Genomic DNA, 15,675 nt, shown 5'->3' on the forward strand with positions numbered 1-15,675 from the left:
CCCTGCACAGGAGGGGAGGGGAGGCTTGGAAGGGGCTGGGCCCACTGGGATGCGGGTCTGGGGAGCAGGTGGGGGGAGGCAAGGTTACTCCCCAGGGGCTGGAACAGAGGGTAGGCAGAGGGTGGGGAGCCTTGAGAGGTCTGGGGGCAGGATTGGAGCTAGAGTGAGTGAGGCTGGTGCGGTTTTGTGGTTTCCAGTCGGTCAATACCATTCTCCAACAAGAGCAAGGAAAACCAATGCAAACTCGACAACGAAGTGCAATACAGACTGAGCCTATCAAAACACAGGGACAACACTGGCCAGATGTTCCCATGCACAAAACACCTGGGAGAGTGGAGGCTGCAGGAGGTAGAGCTGGCCTAGGAGTGGTGCCCACATGTGCATGTGTGAAGAGAAAAAAAAGGCAAAGGGCGAGGGAACGTAAAGCACTGGTGGCCTGCCCTGCTTTACCCTTGAGTTTGTTTGGGTTTCTCTCTGCCATGATCCATGGGCAGTTAGGGGGGAGGGAGAGGGATGGGTGCGGGCTGGCAAGGATGACACGAAGATTTTGCAGCCCCTGGCTCACCTGATGGGCAGGATTTCTAACTCAGATGGCTTCAGTGACTCTGGGTGGATGGTGGAAGGAGGGGCATGTTGGCATGAGCGGCCAGAGGTTGTGGGGTGGAGGGGGGTGGATTCCTCCCTTCCAGACCTTCCAAACTGGAACTCCCAATTTCAGGTGGGCTCAAAGAGGGCTTAGGTTGGGAGATGGGTGTCTTTTTGTGCCCTTGTTACTTTATTTTATGGTTATTTGGCTCAAAATGTTTACAGGACACACACACACACACACACACACACACCTAGAGAAAAGTACAGATTTCCCCTGGGTATCTCAAGCACAGTGCTGCTGCTGTGGCTTCAGCCTTCCAAGCTGTCAATCCAGGAGCGACTGTCCCTCCTGCCCACCCCCACCCACGGCCAGGACACGCTCAGTGCCATGCCCCTCCAGGCTCGGCACATGCTGAGAGCCACTGGATGAGTCCCGGGGAGTGGGGTGGAGACCAGTGTAAGTGTTCCCTGCTGCTGTTCGGCCAGGCCCTCGGCGCTAGTGCTCCCTGGCCCTTCCCCAGGGCCAAGGCAGCGCCAGGGACCCCGGCAGGGAGCACTGTCCCTCAGGCCTGCCTACTGGTTCCTGGGACCCTGCCAGAGAAGGCCACTGGGTGGTCACCTGCAGAGTTTCCTGTTGTCATTGCACAATGGCTGCGTCGTCCATGGGTATTCAAGGGACACTGTCAAGTACTTTTTTAAACCAGTTTTTAGGGTTTTTTAAAACTCTCTGTTGTTTGTATTATTCTCTTAAAAGCTTGAAAATAAAATTTCTTTCCCAACCACTTGTGTCCTCTTCTATATGTGAGCTTCCCTTCCTCTGTGCTGACCTCCCTCCGTGGTAGGACCCTGCCTGCCTCCCCCATGTCCACCCCTAAGTCTCCTCCATGGCAAGGAATCATGAGTGTTTTCACTTCTGCTTTGAGGGTGCAGATGGGGCAGGGCAGGTGTGTGTGTCCCTGCTGCGAAGCACTGGGACTCCTGGCCTCTTCTTGGCTCCCTGGCAGATGGATTCCTTCAGGTCAACAAGAACAACTCCCAGACCCTGCCCTGGTTTCTGCCCAGGAAATCTAGAAGCAGAGAGAAGAGTGCTGGAGGGAAATCTGGAGAGCTTTCACCCCATCAGTTCATTTTACAGAAGCTGAGAGAACCACAGGAGGGGAGCGGAAGTGTTAGTGAGGACCCCATTCTCCTGACACTTTTCCTTTGACTATCAGAAAAAGCCCCCAGGGCAGGGTCCCCAGAGAAGGCTTGGACACATGAAGAAGCAGAAGAGGTCTCCCCTCCCTTCAATCTGACCTGCCCTCCTTCCTCAGGCCGGCAGCGGGTCGAGCAATGTCATCAGTGGGATGTGCCCAGGCTCAGGAAGGCTCCTCCTCTGATGGATGTAGTAGCGGGTGAGAGACCAAAGGATGCGTACAAGCAAAACATAGGAACAAGCGAAACCCAACAAAACTGTACAAAACTTTCTATTGTCTCCTGTAGAGTAAAGGTGTGTATTTTTCTGTGCGGTCTCAGACCAGGCCATTTGATTCAATTAAATATTTATGGAAAACATAGATGTCTTACAGGGACTACCTATTTTCAAAAAAAGTATTAGAACAGAACAAAATGTGCATATCACCACAACTACAGTAACCATTGTGTTGTCCTTGGTGACTCACAGGGCACGTCAAAATCTTGTGGTCATGCAGGGTCATCGTTCAGAATATGCTACTGAAGAACAGGCAATTAATGAAAAACCCTTGTAGAGTGCTCAAGTTTGTGCGATCTTGATGGTGTAAGCTCCAAGATTGCAAAGACCTTGCCTGTCTTGTTTACTGCTATCCATCCATGATGCATAACTGTGTGTGGCATATTATAGGTACTCAGTAAATATTTGTGAGTGAGTAAGGCATTCTTGGAGGAGGATGGGACTGCCTTCTGCATGCAGGAGATAGGTCTCTTTTCCTTTTAACTTTTACTTGAGCTCCCAAGTTCAATCACAGAGTAGAAAAGGAAAGTCTGATTTTGACTTCTCTACCCAACAGGATGGTAGACTCCCAGTGCCTTGGGAAATGGAGCAAGACCTTGACCCTCTGGCCAAAGGAAAAAGGGCTCCTATAATTCTTGCCATGATCGTGTAAATGGCATGTCCCCCACCACACACACAGACCACTTTACTGCCACTACTATTGTTGTTACTGGGTTAAGTAAGCCACCCAGGGCTGAGTTTAACAATGGGACCTATGGAAGCAGCTAGAACTAGGTCAGAATCCTTTGTGAACCTGGTCTGGGAATTCAGCTTTATTGGTCTCTGGCTTCTTTATCTTTAACATAAAGACAATTTGCCTTTCAGGATCTTTGTGAGATCAGATAATGCAAATAAAGTAGGCAGTAAATAAATCACTGCTATTATCATTTTAGTGTTCAACAGAGTAACCAGAAGGTTGGACCATTACCAGAGTGTATGAAGAACAAGGTCAAATTAAAATAAAAATGGGTGCCTGGCACCAATACTGTCTCGTTTAGGTGTTTATCCAGCTACAAGTAACTGATTCTACGCAACTAGCAGGAGCTTCAACAATTGAGGGTTTATTTTTCTTGTGTAATAAGACATCCAGAGTAGGTGGCTGCTGGCATCAGCCCAGCTGCTCTGTGATGCCACTAGCAACCCAGTCTCTTTCTTTCTGCTCTGGCAGCCTTAGCGTGTTCATTTGTGACGTGTGGCCATAATCTCCTCGTCTCAAGCAGGCTACTAAAGCATGAAAGCAAGGAGGATGGGTGGCCTCAGTCATATCCTTCCTGCACGTTGGGAACAGCAAAAGTTTTCCCAGAACCATGTTTCTACTCTGAGATGCGTCCATGTGTATCTCTCTTTTTTTTTTTTTTAGCCAGAAATGTGTCACCTCACCACTTTAGCTGCAGGAGGAGGGGCTTGGAAAGTGATTATTTGTCTTCTCCCAGCTCCTGGTGTGGAATGCATCAAGGGAAAAGGAGATGAGATGGATGCCGGGTAGGCCAGCCAGGAGCATCTGCCCCACCCTGTGGGTAGGCGGATGCATTAGTGTGCTGTTTCTGAGGGCCATTTGGTAGTAGCTATTCAATTAAGAATGCACATACCCTCCAACCCAGGGATTCTAGTTCTTTGGTACTCCCTTAGAGAGAGAGTGGCAGGTGCCACCTTCTCAAAGAGCTTGGGCAATGAGGATCAGAGTGGTATCGCTCTCATATTGAACAAACTGGAAAACCCCCTAAATTTCTGTCAACATAAGGGTGATGCAGTCTGAGATCCTGAAACCACCTACATCAGAGAGAAGGTCATAGACCTGGGCGGACTGACAGGGACAGATCTCAAAGTCATGTCATTAACTGAAAAATACAATCTATGGGACAATATGCACAATGATCACCTATGTGCAGAAGAAAACAAGAACGCCACCCACATTTCAATGTTAAAGTGCTGTGTTCCAAAAGAATGTGGAAGGATGCCACCCATCTAATTGGATAGAGCTCTTTATTTCTGGGAGAGGGTGAGGTTAGGGAATGTGCAGGGCAAACACCTGCTTATGTGGTTAGCACTGTAACACTCAGAATGAATTCATGTAATATTTATGCAATTTAAAAATTACGGTACATATGTAGAGTGGAACATTGAGTAATCATCGACAACAATGGTCATAATCTTTGTAGAGGATAGGTACCTTGTACTTGGAGAGGTCCTGGCTCATCTTTGCTGAGAACTTTTCTTTGGAGGAGGGGCAGCCCCAAGGGGTGTGGAATAAGGGACTCCTGGGGGCTGCAAGTTTCTGTGTTCCTGAAATTTACAATTGAGAGTTTATTTGCTGATCTAACGAAGGGCAAGGGCAGGGAAGAAGGTCTCAGGTTGAACTGAAGACATAGCCTCCCACTCCCTCCCACATCTCCAAAGGTCTCCAACCAGAAGTATTTCTAAAGCAGCCCCGGAGCTCCCAGAGATCTTTGAGTTTTTGCTGGCAGTGCACACTTGGAGAGCCTGCCCGCTGAGAGGCACAGAGCACACCTGCAGCCGGGCACTGCTGAGAGTGCCTCCTGCTAGCCCAGCTCTGCGTGCGCCCAGAAGCTGCGGGCAAAGCTGGCCGGCGCAGAGCCAGCGCCATCCAGCCTGCAGGCAGTTGGTTCTTTCCCCTGCCCTGTCCTACCTCCCTTCTCCCATCTCCCTAGGCGAGGGTTTTCAGGCAGTGGCCAGTTGATGCCTTCCAACAGCAGATGACAGTGGGCTGGGTGGATGATGCCAGCATCCCCTCCCCATGTCCACACCAGGCTCAGGAGCCACTGGGCTCTGATAATAGAAGCCAGTCGGTCCTCTGCCCGGGGACTTGTCAGCTGGAGACCGTCACTAAAGGCTCCTGCCTGTCCGGCCAAATGCCTGAAGGCTCCCAGGTGTCTTCCTGGCCTCAGATCCTGCCAGATGTGAATCTGCAAAGTCAGTCAAGGAGACTGACAACGTGGAGAAACTCAAAACAAACATGGGGAGGGTGCTGAGGCAGATGGAGACACTAGGTAATCAGGCAGAGTAAACACACTTCACGTAAACAAAGCCTTCCTCAGCAGCAGCAACCAAAGAGAAGCTAAAACAAATGAGACTCTATCTTTTTCTGTGTGTATTGGAAAATTTTCACAATGAAATGAATAGAAGAGACCTCATCCCGTCACCCTTCTGTGCCCTTGTGTGCGCAGTCTCTCTGGGCAGGGAGGCCCCTGCTCTCACACCGTCTGTGCGTTAAGTCCTGCAGGTCCGGTCCCACATGCCCCCGTCCACAGGCTACTTCCTCTAGGAAGCCTCTTCTGATGCCTCCTCCTCCCTCCACCACCCACTGAAAATTAGTCACACCTTTGAACCATTTTGATAGTAGCTATTCCATTCTCACTTATAAAATAGTTATCTGCATACTAATCCCACCGGCCGTGCTCCGAGTGCCTTAAAGGCAGGGAATCCTGTTCAGTGATTTCTCTGTCCTCTGTGCCTACCACATGGTCTAGAACAACTGGAACTGATGAATACATAGATCAGTTGTTCATTTATGTCATAAATGATCATGATGTACCTGAATGTAACAGGCATGAGGGCAGGCAGAGGGGTTAACAGGATGAATAAGACTGAACTCATTGGCCTCATGGAGGCTACAGTCTGGGAGATGGAGGCAGCACATAAACAGATTATTACAGGAAAGAGTTATCGGTGCAATCATGGAAAGTACAGGTAAGGTGGGGGGGGGAGGGTGTGAAGGGGCAGGGTCCAATTCTACAAGGCCGCTTAGGGAAGTCTTCACAAAAGGAAGTGGTGCTCACTTGGCATAATTAGTTCAAGTCCATGGAAAAGCAAATGCAAAGAGAGGGTTAGACCTGCAAGGGATTTTTTGGTGGAGGGAGCAGAAGGAAGAGCCCTCAGACCTCAGCACATGCCTGGTGCCTGGGGAAAAGGAGGAGGGGGAAGGAAGCGTCTCTGACTGCAGGGCAGTTCCAAGAAAGGTTTGGCCACACCGAAGGGGAAAGCTTAGCCCAAAGTTATCCAGTGGAGGAATGTCATGTCTTGTTGAATGGGGTTGCCTTAGCGACCCGTTGAGCTCTGTGTCTGGCTGGGAGGAGCCCACAGGAATCACAGCCTTGACATGAACGTGGTGGCAGGTCCAGCAGGGTAGCAGCTGGGGGCACTGTCAACCAAGTGTCCTGGAGCACAAGTTATGAGCTGCACATTTTTGTAGCTCCCACATTTGGTCGTTATATTTTAGTAATATCAGCAGGCATACAGGTGAGGGAATGTGGGAAAAGACAAAAGGGAAGATGTTCCAGGATGAGTTCCTGCATAAGCAAAGAGTCCAAAGCAAGAAACTATGTGGATCACCAGTGGCCTGTAATGGCATAAATGGTATCAATGGAGTAGGGGAGAGATGATGCAGCAAGAGAGGGGGTTAACCTGGTCAGGGCGGTTCCATTATGGGGACTACTGCACAGGAGCAGAGGGAAGTCATTGACGATCAGGAAAGATCAAAGCAGATTTGGGCTTAAAAAGAGGTTCTCGTGGTCATGCGGAGGGAGGAGAGCCCAGAGGGAGGCAGTCCAGCCCAGCAGGAGGCCCTAGCAATGGTCTAAAGCAGTGGTGGCGGAGAGGAGAGGAGGAGCAGGATGAGTGAATGGAAGGGTGGATGAGTGCAGGACTGAATGAGTCAATGCAAACCAGCTGTGCTTCCCATGGGCCATTCCATTGTATTCAAGTCCCTGGTTTCTGCTCTGTGTGGGGATGGAAACGAAGCAGCTTCTGTAACTCCTTCTCGTTGAAGTTGCCATTAGGCGAAACTATGCCCTGATATATAGTCTGTCCAACATCCGGCTCTGCAGAAACATATTAACACTTGCCCCACCCCCACCCCCGCCCCGGACCCAGGCTAGTCTCAGGCAGGCAGGAACACGACTCTGCACCCGGCTGGAGCACAAATCCCCAGGAGCAGAGGCCTTCCTTTTCTGCTCCATTCGTTTTCAGGACCAGATGGCTTTTGCCTCATTGACTTTCACCACTGATGTAGTCTTGTTTGCTGGTTTTTCACAGGTTGCTTCATTTCCTTTATTTCAATTCCTTCTTCCACTTGCCCCACTTTGGTGCTTTGTGTTACGTTCGTCACGATGGCAGAAAGCCAACTGGAGCTCTCAGCAGGCGGACGTTTTTTCAGGGAGCCGCCAAACCCAGTTCCCACAGCTCAGCCCTCTCAGCTCTGGGAAAACATCGCGGTGGGAGCCCTGAGAACAAATAGTAAGCGCAGTTTTATTGAAAAACTGCTAGCGAAGAAAGATGGCAAGGCCACCAATAACAGCCATGACCAAAAGGATGATTTCTGGTCCAAACTACTTCCTTTTCCTTAGGATGTCTGTGACCATCTTGCATAAAGACTAAGTTTAAGAAGCAACTTCAGGGTCATTCCTCAGCCAAGTGCCGTTTGGTCACCAGCAAGGACAAATCGGCTTATCCACTTGCTCTCCTGGTGCTTCCAGGCTTTGAGTGCCTGCCCCCAAAGCAGAAGGCTCCCAGTTCTACTTGGTACCGGCGCCAACATTTCTAGCAGCCTCTGTGGTGTGTGTCAACAGCCCTGTCCAGTTGGGGTGAGTTGTTGACTTGCTCTGGTCTGAGTCGAATGCCTTGAGCACTAGGGTTTCTGTTCTTCCTTCTTCACCAGACTCTCAGATCCTCAAGAGTGAGAATGAAGCCTTGTTCCTCCCTTTGGGCCTCAGAGCACCTGGGGAGTGACCTGTGGTTGGATGTCTGCGGCTTGTGAGGCCGGGCTTCCAGTGCTGCTGTAGCCACGCTGTGGGGTCTCCGGCTGGCCCTTGGTCCTGTCCACCCGATGCAAAGACCAGCTTCTGCTCACCCACGTGCCCTACCAGGGTTTGGGTACAAAGAGTGTGTCCTGTACAGTGCCCTGAGATCCTTAAAGAAACAGGACAGACTGACTCGGGGCCATTTCCAGAGAGTGATCAGCACTGGGAAAAAAACAAAACAAAACAAAACAAACACCCATCTCACATTTTTCTTCCATTTGCACCACTCTTGTGCACCCTGGTCCTTTTCATTTGCTTTTCTCAGCCTTTCTCCCTATAAGTGTTTATGACATTATGTAACTGTCACACATTTGGCGTTAATTGACTCCGAGTGAATGGTTCCAAAATCTTTCACTGACGAGCACACAGTTCCCTGGGCCCTGATTCCGCTGTGGTGGTGGTGGTGGTAAATGCGCGTGTGTTAGTGGAACAGAGAGAATGAAACAACCCAACAAGTGCCAACTGGCAGCCTCCCTGGATCGATAATATTAACGATTTCAGAGACTTCCAAAGAGCTATTGCCAACTCTTTTGGCTTTTTTCAATACTATTATCACTATTACAAGGACACCCCAAGGCCCTTTTACTTAAAGCCGTGACAGAATGCCCCAGATGAGAGCAATGTTGATTTCCACCTTCAAGGGCTGCAACCTCAATGCTTCATAGAGAGGTGGTGGAGGGGGGGGGAGGTAAGGCTTGATCTCAATTTGAAGGTCAAGGTTTAGAGGGAGGGATGGCATAGTCCCCCAAGAGCTCGTTTTAGGCCAGTAGCCATGTGACCACTTGCTCTGTCCTACCTGGAGAATTTTCACTTGCCTCTCTGAAAATGATAAAAAATCAAGGGCTTCCCTGGCAAAACAAGGTCATGTTTAAGCGCCTGTGCTCTGGCCCACACATTCTGGTTCCACTCTCCGCTCTGTAGTTTACTGGCTGTGTGCTTCTCCCTGGCCCCCCATCTTTTGGGGCCTCTGTCCCCTGTGGCTTGGGGTGTGGGAGCAGGAGGGTCGTCTCACAGTGAGTGATCGATGAGAGTCTGTGGCGGTCACTCATTGTAGGGGTAGGGGAGTCAGAGGGAGGGCATACGGCTCAAGGGGGAAAACAAAGGCCGAGAAATCTATGAAAATCATTCATTCATTCATTCATTCGACGTATCCTTCCTGACGGCCCACTCTGTGTCAGGCCTTCTTCTAGGATCCAGACCAACGCTGTCGAACAGAAATTTAACCTGAGCCACATCTATAGTCTTGCACTCCCTAGTAGCTACATTAAAAAAGGTAAAAAAAAACCCCAAACAACAGGTGAAATTAATTTTAATGATGTTTGTCAACCCAATATGTCCCAGGTTTATTACGTGAACGCATAATCAATATATACAGTACTAATGACATATTTTATGTCCTCGTTTTCATCCAAAGACTCTGAAATGCAGTATGCATTTCTGGCATATCTTAAATAATGACCCCATGGGCTGTGACACCCAATGACTGGGACGTGGAAAGAGCAGAGACAACTATCATTTATTGAGTTCTCATTAGGAGAGAGGCATTGTGTGAAGCACTTTCCACACATTAAATAATTCCATCCTACAACACGGCTAATGGGGATTGCTTCACACTTATCTTACAGAGATGAGGAAAAGGAGGCCCAGAAGCTCTGAGTTGCTCCAAACCATATGGCTGCTGAGCGGTGAGCCAGGAACCCCGTCTGTCCGACTCTGTGCGCTTGGGCAGATATTTACTATCTCATTGACTGTGTCCCCTGCAGCCAGGCGGCCCATCTGAGTGTGGGAACGGGGGCTGGTGCCTCCGCTCTCAGGGCTCTCGTGGGGGACACAGTCAAACTGGTGCAGGCTCTGCCTCACTTAGGAGACCACGAGTGGTCACACCCCTTTGAATCCTTCAGTTTAGATGAAAGCCACCTGTAAGCTAATTGGCAGTGTCAACCTATTGGGGTCCTCCTTGCCCCTGGGACTTAGAGTCCTGAGATCTGCCCAGCTGCACAGCCTCCGGCCACTGTCCCCGTGGGCCACGCAGGGCCCGTGGAGCACTGGGCCTCTCCCAGCTAGAGCTGTTGGTTGACACTGAGGTTGACCTGAAATAACACCACAGGATACCACCCTCCACAGCGGGTTCCTCGAGCCACAGCCCAGGGGCAGCCAATGAATTTAAAATTTCAAACTTTTGAGCTCACATTGAATTATCAGATACTTCACGTACAAATCTACATTTATAGTCTCTTTTAAACATTTGAAAAAAGACATCTGATAACAGTCTGTATTCACACATGGGTCCCACTGAGTGGCAGCTGTCCCTTCCAGTGGGGGCACGTACTACAGCTGGCCACAGTCCTCACCACTCCCGACTGCTCCCTGGCACTAAAGAAGATTCACATTTTCATTTATCATCACACGTGTGCCATTGCTTTGAATTACGGAGACCTGCCTCTCTGTGCACATGTCTCTACAGGACAGGCCACACGCAGAGGCAGGCTGTGTATTTCCTAAAGCCAGCAGTGTTGCTGCTTTATGTTCTCGTACCTGGCCCCTTGCAACACCTGCCTAGCTCCAGGGGTCCAGTCCTTCAGCCACACACACAGCCACTCTCTTCTCCAAAGCCCCTGTGCCACGGCGGATGCTGGCATCCACCCTGGAGAAAGAACCTGCAGTCTCTAAGCCTCTTCCTAGTTTTAAAGAGACTTGGAAATGCTGAGCACTCATTCAGTTCTCCACTGATAGTTTCAGTGGGTGAACGCACTTCTGAGGGGGTCAACCTTCAAAAGCCCAGGGGTCCACTTCTCTTTGCTAGAAGTTATGGAAAGATTAACTGTGCCTCCCTGAGCTGCCTTCCTGAGCAGACCACGTACTAAGGTGGCTAAGGGTACAGATTTGGAAGCCGGACTAACCTAAATCAAGATCCGGTGTTCACCCTCCGCTATTTGTGTGACCTTGGAATATTTACTTAGAGCCCCTCTGCTTTATATCAGGATCTGGCACAATTAGTGCTGTATAAGTGATTGCTTTCATTCTTACAGAAGTATCAACCAAGGTTTCAGCAGCTGACTGCACTGTACCATTTAAGGGGAAAGCTTTCCCCTTGGGCAGAGTTTCTGATTTCATAATAGGGACTAAGGGCACGTTCTCCCTTTTCCACACCAGTGAACGGGCCCAATCCAAAAGTCCATTTTCCTTGCTGGCTGCTTTTCCTGTTGGATGAAACGGAGAGGGAGGTGTGAGACACCCCGACCCTTTTCAAAGGCGGGGAGGCCCCCATCAGGCAGGGTCCCATGACCAGCCCTGCCCTCAGAGTTCAGGCTACAGCAGAGTGTTCTCCCGACAAGAACTGTGGAAAGAGAAAAAGAGGGAATCTGCTCTGTGCGCGAAACACAAATGCCAACTCAAAGGGTAGGTTAGACACAGCAGGGGGCTTCGGTCAGCTGGGCACAGGGCAGGCTGCTTTGAGTGACCCAGGTGAGCAGGTTGTGAAAGGGGCTTCAGGTGGCCTGAACACAATGAAAGAATCGGGTGTGGAAGTCAGGAGACTTGAGCTCCAGGCGCACCTGTGCTGCCAACTCGCCGAATGACCTCAGGCAAACCCTCCACTCTGCTGGCCCTCAGCCTTCTCTGCCAAGGACGGAACAGGCCAGGTGTGCTTACTGTCCTTTCTGTCCATGACACTCGGTGACCATTCCCTGACTTCTCATACTTGGATGGTCATGCTTGTTACAAGTTCTGTCTTTCCCAGTCCTGACACAGGTACACTGTAACCCTCCAAAGCAAGAACCATGACTACGTTAAGACCCAGGCTCCTGTATCAGGTGCTACTTAGAACCTCAGACGTCAATTGGGCTCAGTGAAAGCTGGGCTTTTTTCACAGTGGTGGCGTCTATGCTCAGCACACCATACTTAATATTTACTGACCCATTCTCCCATTCATTCAACATTTATTAAATTCTTGTCACTCATAACTAAAGAGAATGGATGAGACAACCCAGGGCATAAAATTCAGCAATTTACCCATAGAGTATGACCTTGGACATCGGAGAACTGGTGTGTCACTGTACCCTGCCATGTCCCTGCTGAAGAATGCGTGCCAGGGCTACCCCGTGTCCCCCAACTTCCCGAGGCAGGTGGGGGCAGGGGGTACCAGAGGGCCAGGCCAATCTCTGGCGCCATTTAAAGCACTGTGCTATCAAGGCCTCTTGCTTAGGACTGAGTCACAGTCCCCATCCATGTTACACCTTTATTCCCTTCTTCAAAGCCGGTGGACAGTCTGAAATCAAAGCACTTCCAGAGATTTCCCCCAAACTGCACGTATCCTGGGCTCTGGTGTCAGGAGCCTCTCTTCTTTTCCCAGAAGCCGAGGCAGCCTCCCACTGACAGAGCCCGATAATAAATGAGTTCATTACCCTGGCTGCTGGGGCCCATGACAGCCCATCTGCTGGCATGATTAATTAAAACTTTGACTGGCGATGGAGGTGCCATCTCCGGGCAGGAAAGCAATTAATCGGAGCATCTTCCAGCCCATCTTTTGTGATGGATCCTAGAGAGACCGACACCAGAAAGAGAGCAGGGTCCTCCCGGGCCGGTGTCATTGCCATCCTCTCCTTTAGGTTTCCTTCCCGGGAAGTCTCCTAGGCAGTCTCCTTCCCGGGAAGCCCACGCTAAGGCTCAGTGAATTCCCCACTCACATCTGCATGCTGTGTGCTCATCACTCTCTGCCTCGCCAGGTGTGTGTGTGTGTGTGTGAAGCTCTTCAGCCTGTGTACCAGATGCCCTGCATCTTGGGGGTGTAGGTGGTTTCCCGGTCATGAATAAGGCTACTTGGGTCCCCAAGTCTCTGATAAGGGCGTGCTCATCTCTACATCAGAACCGAGAGGAAAAGGACGTCTCAAACTCTGAGAAAAAGCCCCCATCAGCTCAGGGAAAGCAGACACCACATTTCTGTCTTTTTGTGTGCAGCCCGCAGTCCTGGAGTATCGGTGTGAGATCCAAGGTGGGCTTTTCACTGGAGGGGCGCCACAGTAGGCAACTCCTCGTGCTCTCACAGCCTAGAAACCCCCCAGTTGGCCTTGGGTCTACAGAAATCCTGCGTCTGTTTCTCCATCACTTCTTCCTCCACACCTCCATCCCCCTTGCCCTTCTACCATGCCCGGTACAAAACCTCCTCTGGACCCAACATTCACTCACACGGAGGTATAAATAGCTGGTATAAGGAGTTTAAATTACGGGCTCTATTTATTAGTAGTGACCTTATTTTACAGAGAACCAAAGCCTTGAGCTATGGAAACGAGATAGGTGCACTTCAGAACAGGAACCAATGAGTAAAGGGAGGGAGCTTTGGAGTCTCTGGGACCTCCTAGAAATGGGTTTCTGCACTAATACTTAAGATTAGCCCCTCCCTTCTCTATATCCTCAAGGCCACCTCTGACCAAAGGTAGCATCATTTCACTGTACCTTCCTCCCCTAGATGACTTGTCATGGGAGACTCCCACACTCTCGGGAATAAAGATGTCCTAGAATTGAGCATGACCTTGAATGAACCTGGATACAGACTCGGTTAGCTTTTGGCAACATGCAGGAGAAGGCTCGGAGACCGGAGCTGGGAGTGGGACTCCGGCTGAGTTAGTACTGAACCAAGAGAGAAGCGGGTAGACAGGAAATCAGAGTCTTACTCACTGGACACTCAGAAGCACACCGAGAGATGACTTCAGTGTTCGACTTTTGCATTCCCTGCAAATTCACTGTGGGGCAGGAAGGGAAAATCCCTTGTCCCCACGTCTGTTTCTGTTGCATGCCCATTCAGAGATTTTCTGACTCGTAGTGTGTGGAAATGTGGCGGCATTCGGGACAACTCCATGTGCTGGGAGCTTTGAATTTTAACAGGGGAGGCTTCCACTGGGGCTCCCTGCCAATGCTGGATGTCCTCAGGGGCTTGGCTGTTTGTGTCTTTTATGGATGGGTCTAGAACAGTGCCCAGCACGTGGTAAGTACCCAATAAATATCTGTGGAAGAAATGAGTGAAAATAGATGAGGAAGGCCTGAAGTGTCCTTGAAGCCTTCAGATACTCAATCCAATGCTTTTGAACTTTTTAAAGTCGTAGAGCCCCGCGGTCAAACAATACCTCACATGCACCCCCAATAAGGAAAACATTACAGAAGTTGCTGCTCCAGTTCAAGTGTGTGTGTGTGTGTGTGTGTGTGTGTGAAGGGGGACGTCCCCCACCCCCTTGTGAATTTACAAATCAGAACACGGGAGTCAACAGAGACTGCAGATTCGTGGAGGCAGCCCCCGACCCAGGCGCCCACCTCCCACTCCTGTGCCCTCCCCACTCCTCGGGGGCTGAGATTCTCACCCCACTTCTCACCAAGTGTGGGTCCCAGGGGACAGGACAGAGGTGCAGGGTGCTGGAAGGCAGGGCCAGTTCACCCGCAGCCCTGCAGTTATTTTGCTCCCTGGGGTTTCCTGCTCTTGGGGCACAGGCAGAGGTGACAGACAAGAGCTCTGCAGGAGGCTGCAGGGAACAGGAGGTGGAAGAATGTAAGCACTTTCCCAAAAAGGGGCAGAGAGAGAGTAGCTGAGGCAGGAGGTAGAGGGATGGGTGTGTCAAGGTGGAGCAGCAGCAGCCAGGCAGCTTGCTGTGAGAGGAGAGCGGAGAGACTGAAGCAACAAACTGACCTAGCCTGACAAGCAGGCACTTGAGCACATGTCCTTGACATTGGGCCCCGGTTTCCTAGGAATCTCAAGACCCAAGACGGAGGGGAAAGACAGACTCCCCAGCACAGAATGGCACAGACTGGCCTTCCATAGGATCAGACCCTGGGCCGGCCGCCACTGCTCCAGTCCCTTGGTGTCTGGGGGCTGTCTGGTTTGGACCCCCACTCCCTCCGTGCGGCTATCCCAGCAGCTGCGAGCTCTCCTTGCAGCCTCTCCCTGCACTGCTGCCAAAGCAACTTTGCTGCCCATCCGATTGAATCTCTTTTCAAAACAAGAAATGGTGTTTTCCCACGGTAATTGCCCTGACCTATTTTTGCAGTCTGATCACCGTTGTCTCTCATGTAGCTCACCTCCACACAAACCAGACCACTTACACTTTCCTGGCCTTGGCCTGAACTCTGCTGTGTCCTTTGCTGTCGAATGCCCTTGCCTCGCTCTCTATTATTAGATTCTTGTTCCATTCATGGTACATCTTAAGTGCCACCAACCCCAGAAAGCGTCCCTGGTTACCAAGACTGAAATCAATCTCTTCTTCAGTGCCTCGAAGCTCTACTTGGGTCTGTTATAGCCTTTCTTACTTCAGGGATTCTGGCTATTTGTGAACTTCTGGAGCACTAACAGTGTTCTTCTACTCTGCTCTATAGTGCCCAGTAGTGTTTTGGATATAGAAGGAGATCAGTGTTAAGTTTATAAGCTTGAATTTTATGGACAAGAACCTGGGACACTTGTCAGGAAATGGGCAGGCATAGGACCTGCTTGTGGGGCAGCCGGGACATCCCGAGAGGCCCCTTGCAGCCAGCCGTGGTGCTGGAGAAGGCACCTGTACCCCACATAATGCTCACAGGGATGGGCATACAGGGCCAGGGTCACGGGCCTGGGACTGGATAGTGACCGTGTGGTCTCTTCCCTCACAACATGAGAACGCATGAATAGGACACAAGGACACATACATACCAGTAACAGCTACATTTATGGAAGAACTTGCAGTTTGTTTCATACCCACATTCTCAAAAAATGCAGAGACAGACTTTCTTCACAAGTCAGCAGTG

This window comes from Phyllostomus hastatus, unplaced genomic scaffold, assembly GCF_019186645.2.
Source record: "Phyllostomus hastatus isolate PE091 unplaced genomic scaffold, TTU_PhHast_1.1 phas_contig_137, whole genome shotgun sequence".
NCBI classification, from domain to species: Eukaryota; Metazoa; Chordata; class Mammalia; order Chiroptera; family Phyllostomidae; genus Phyllostomus; species Phyllostomus hastatus.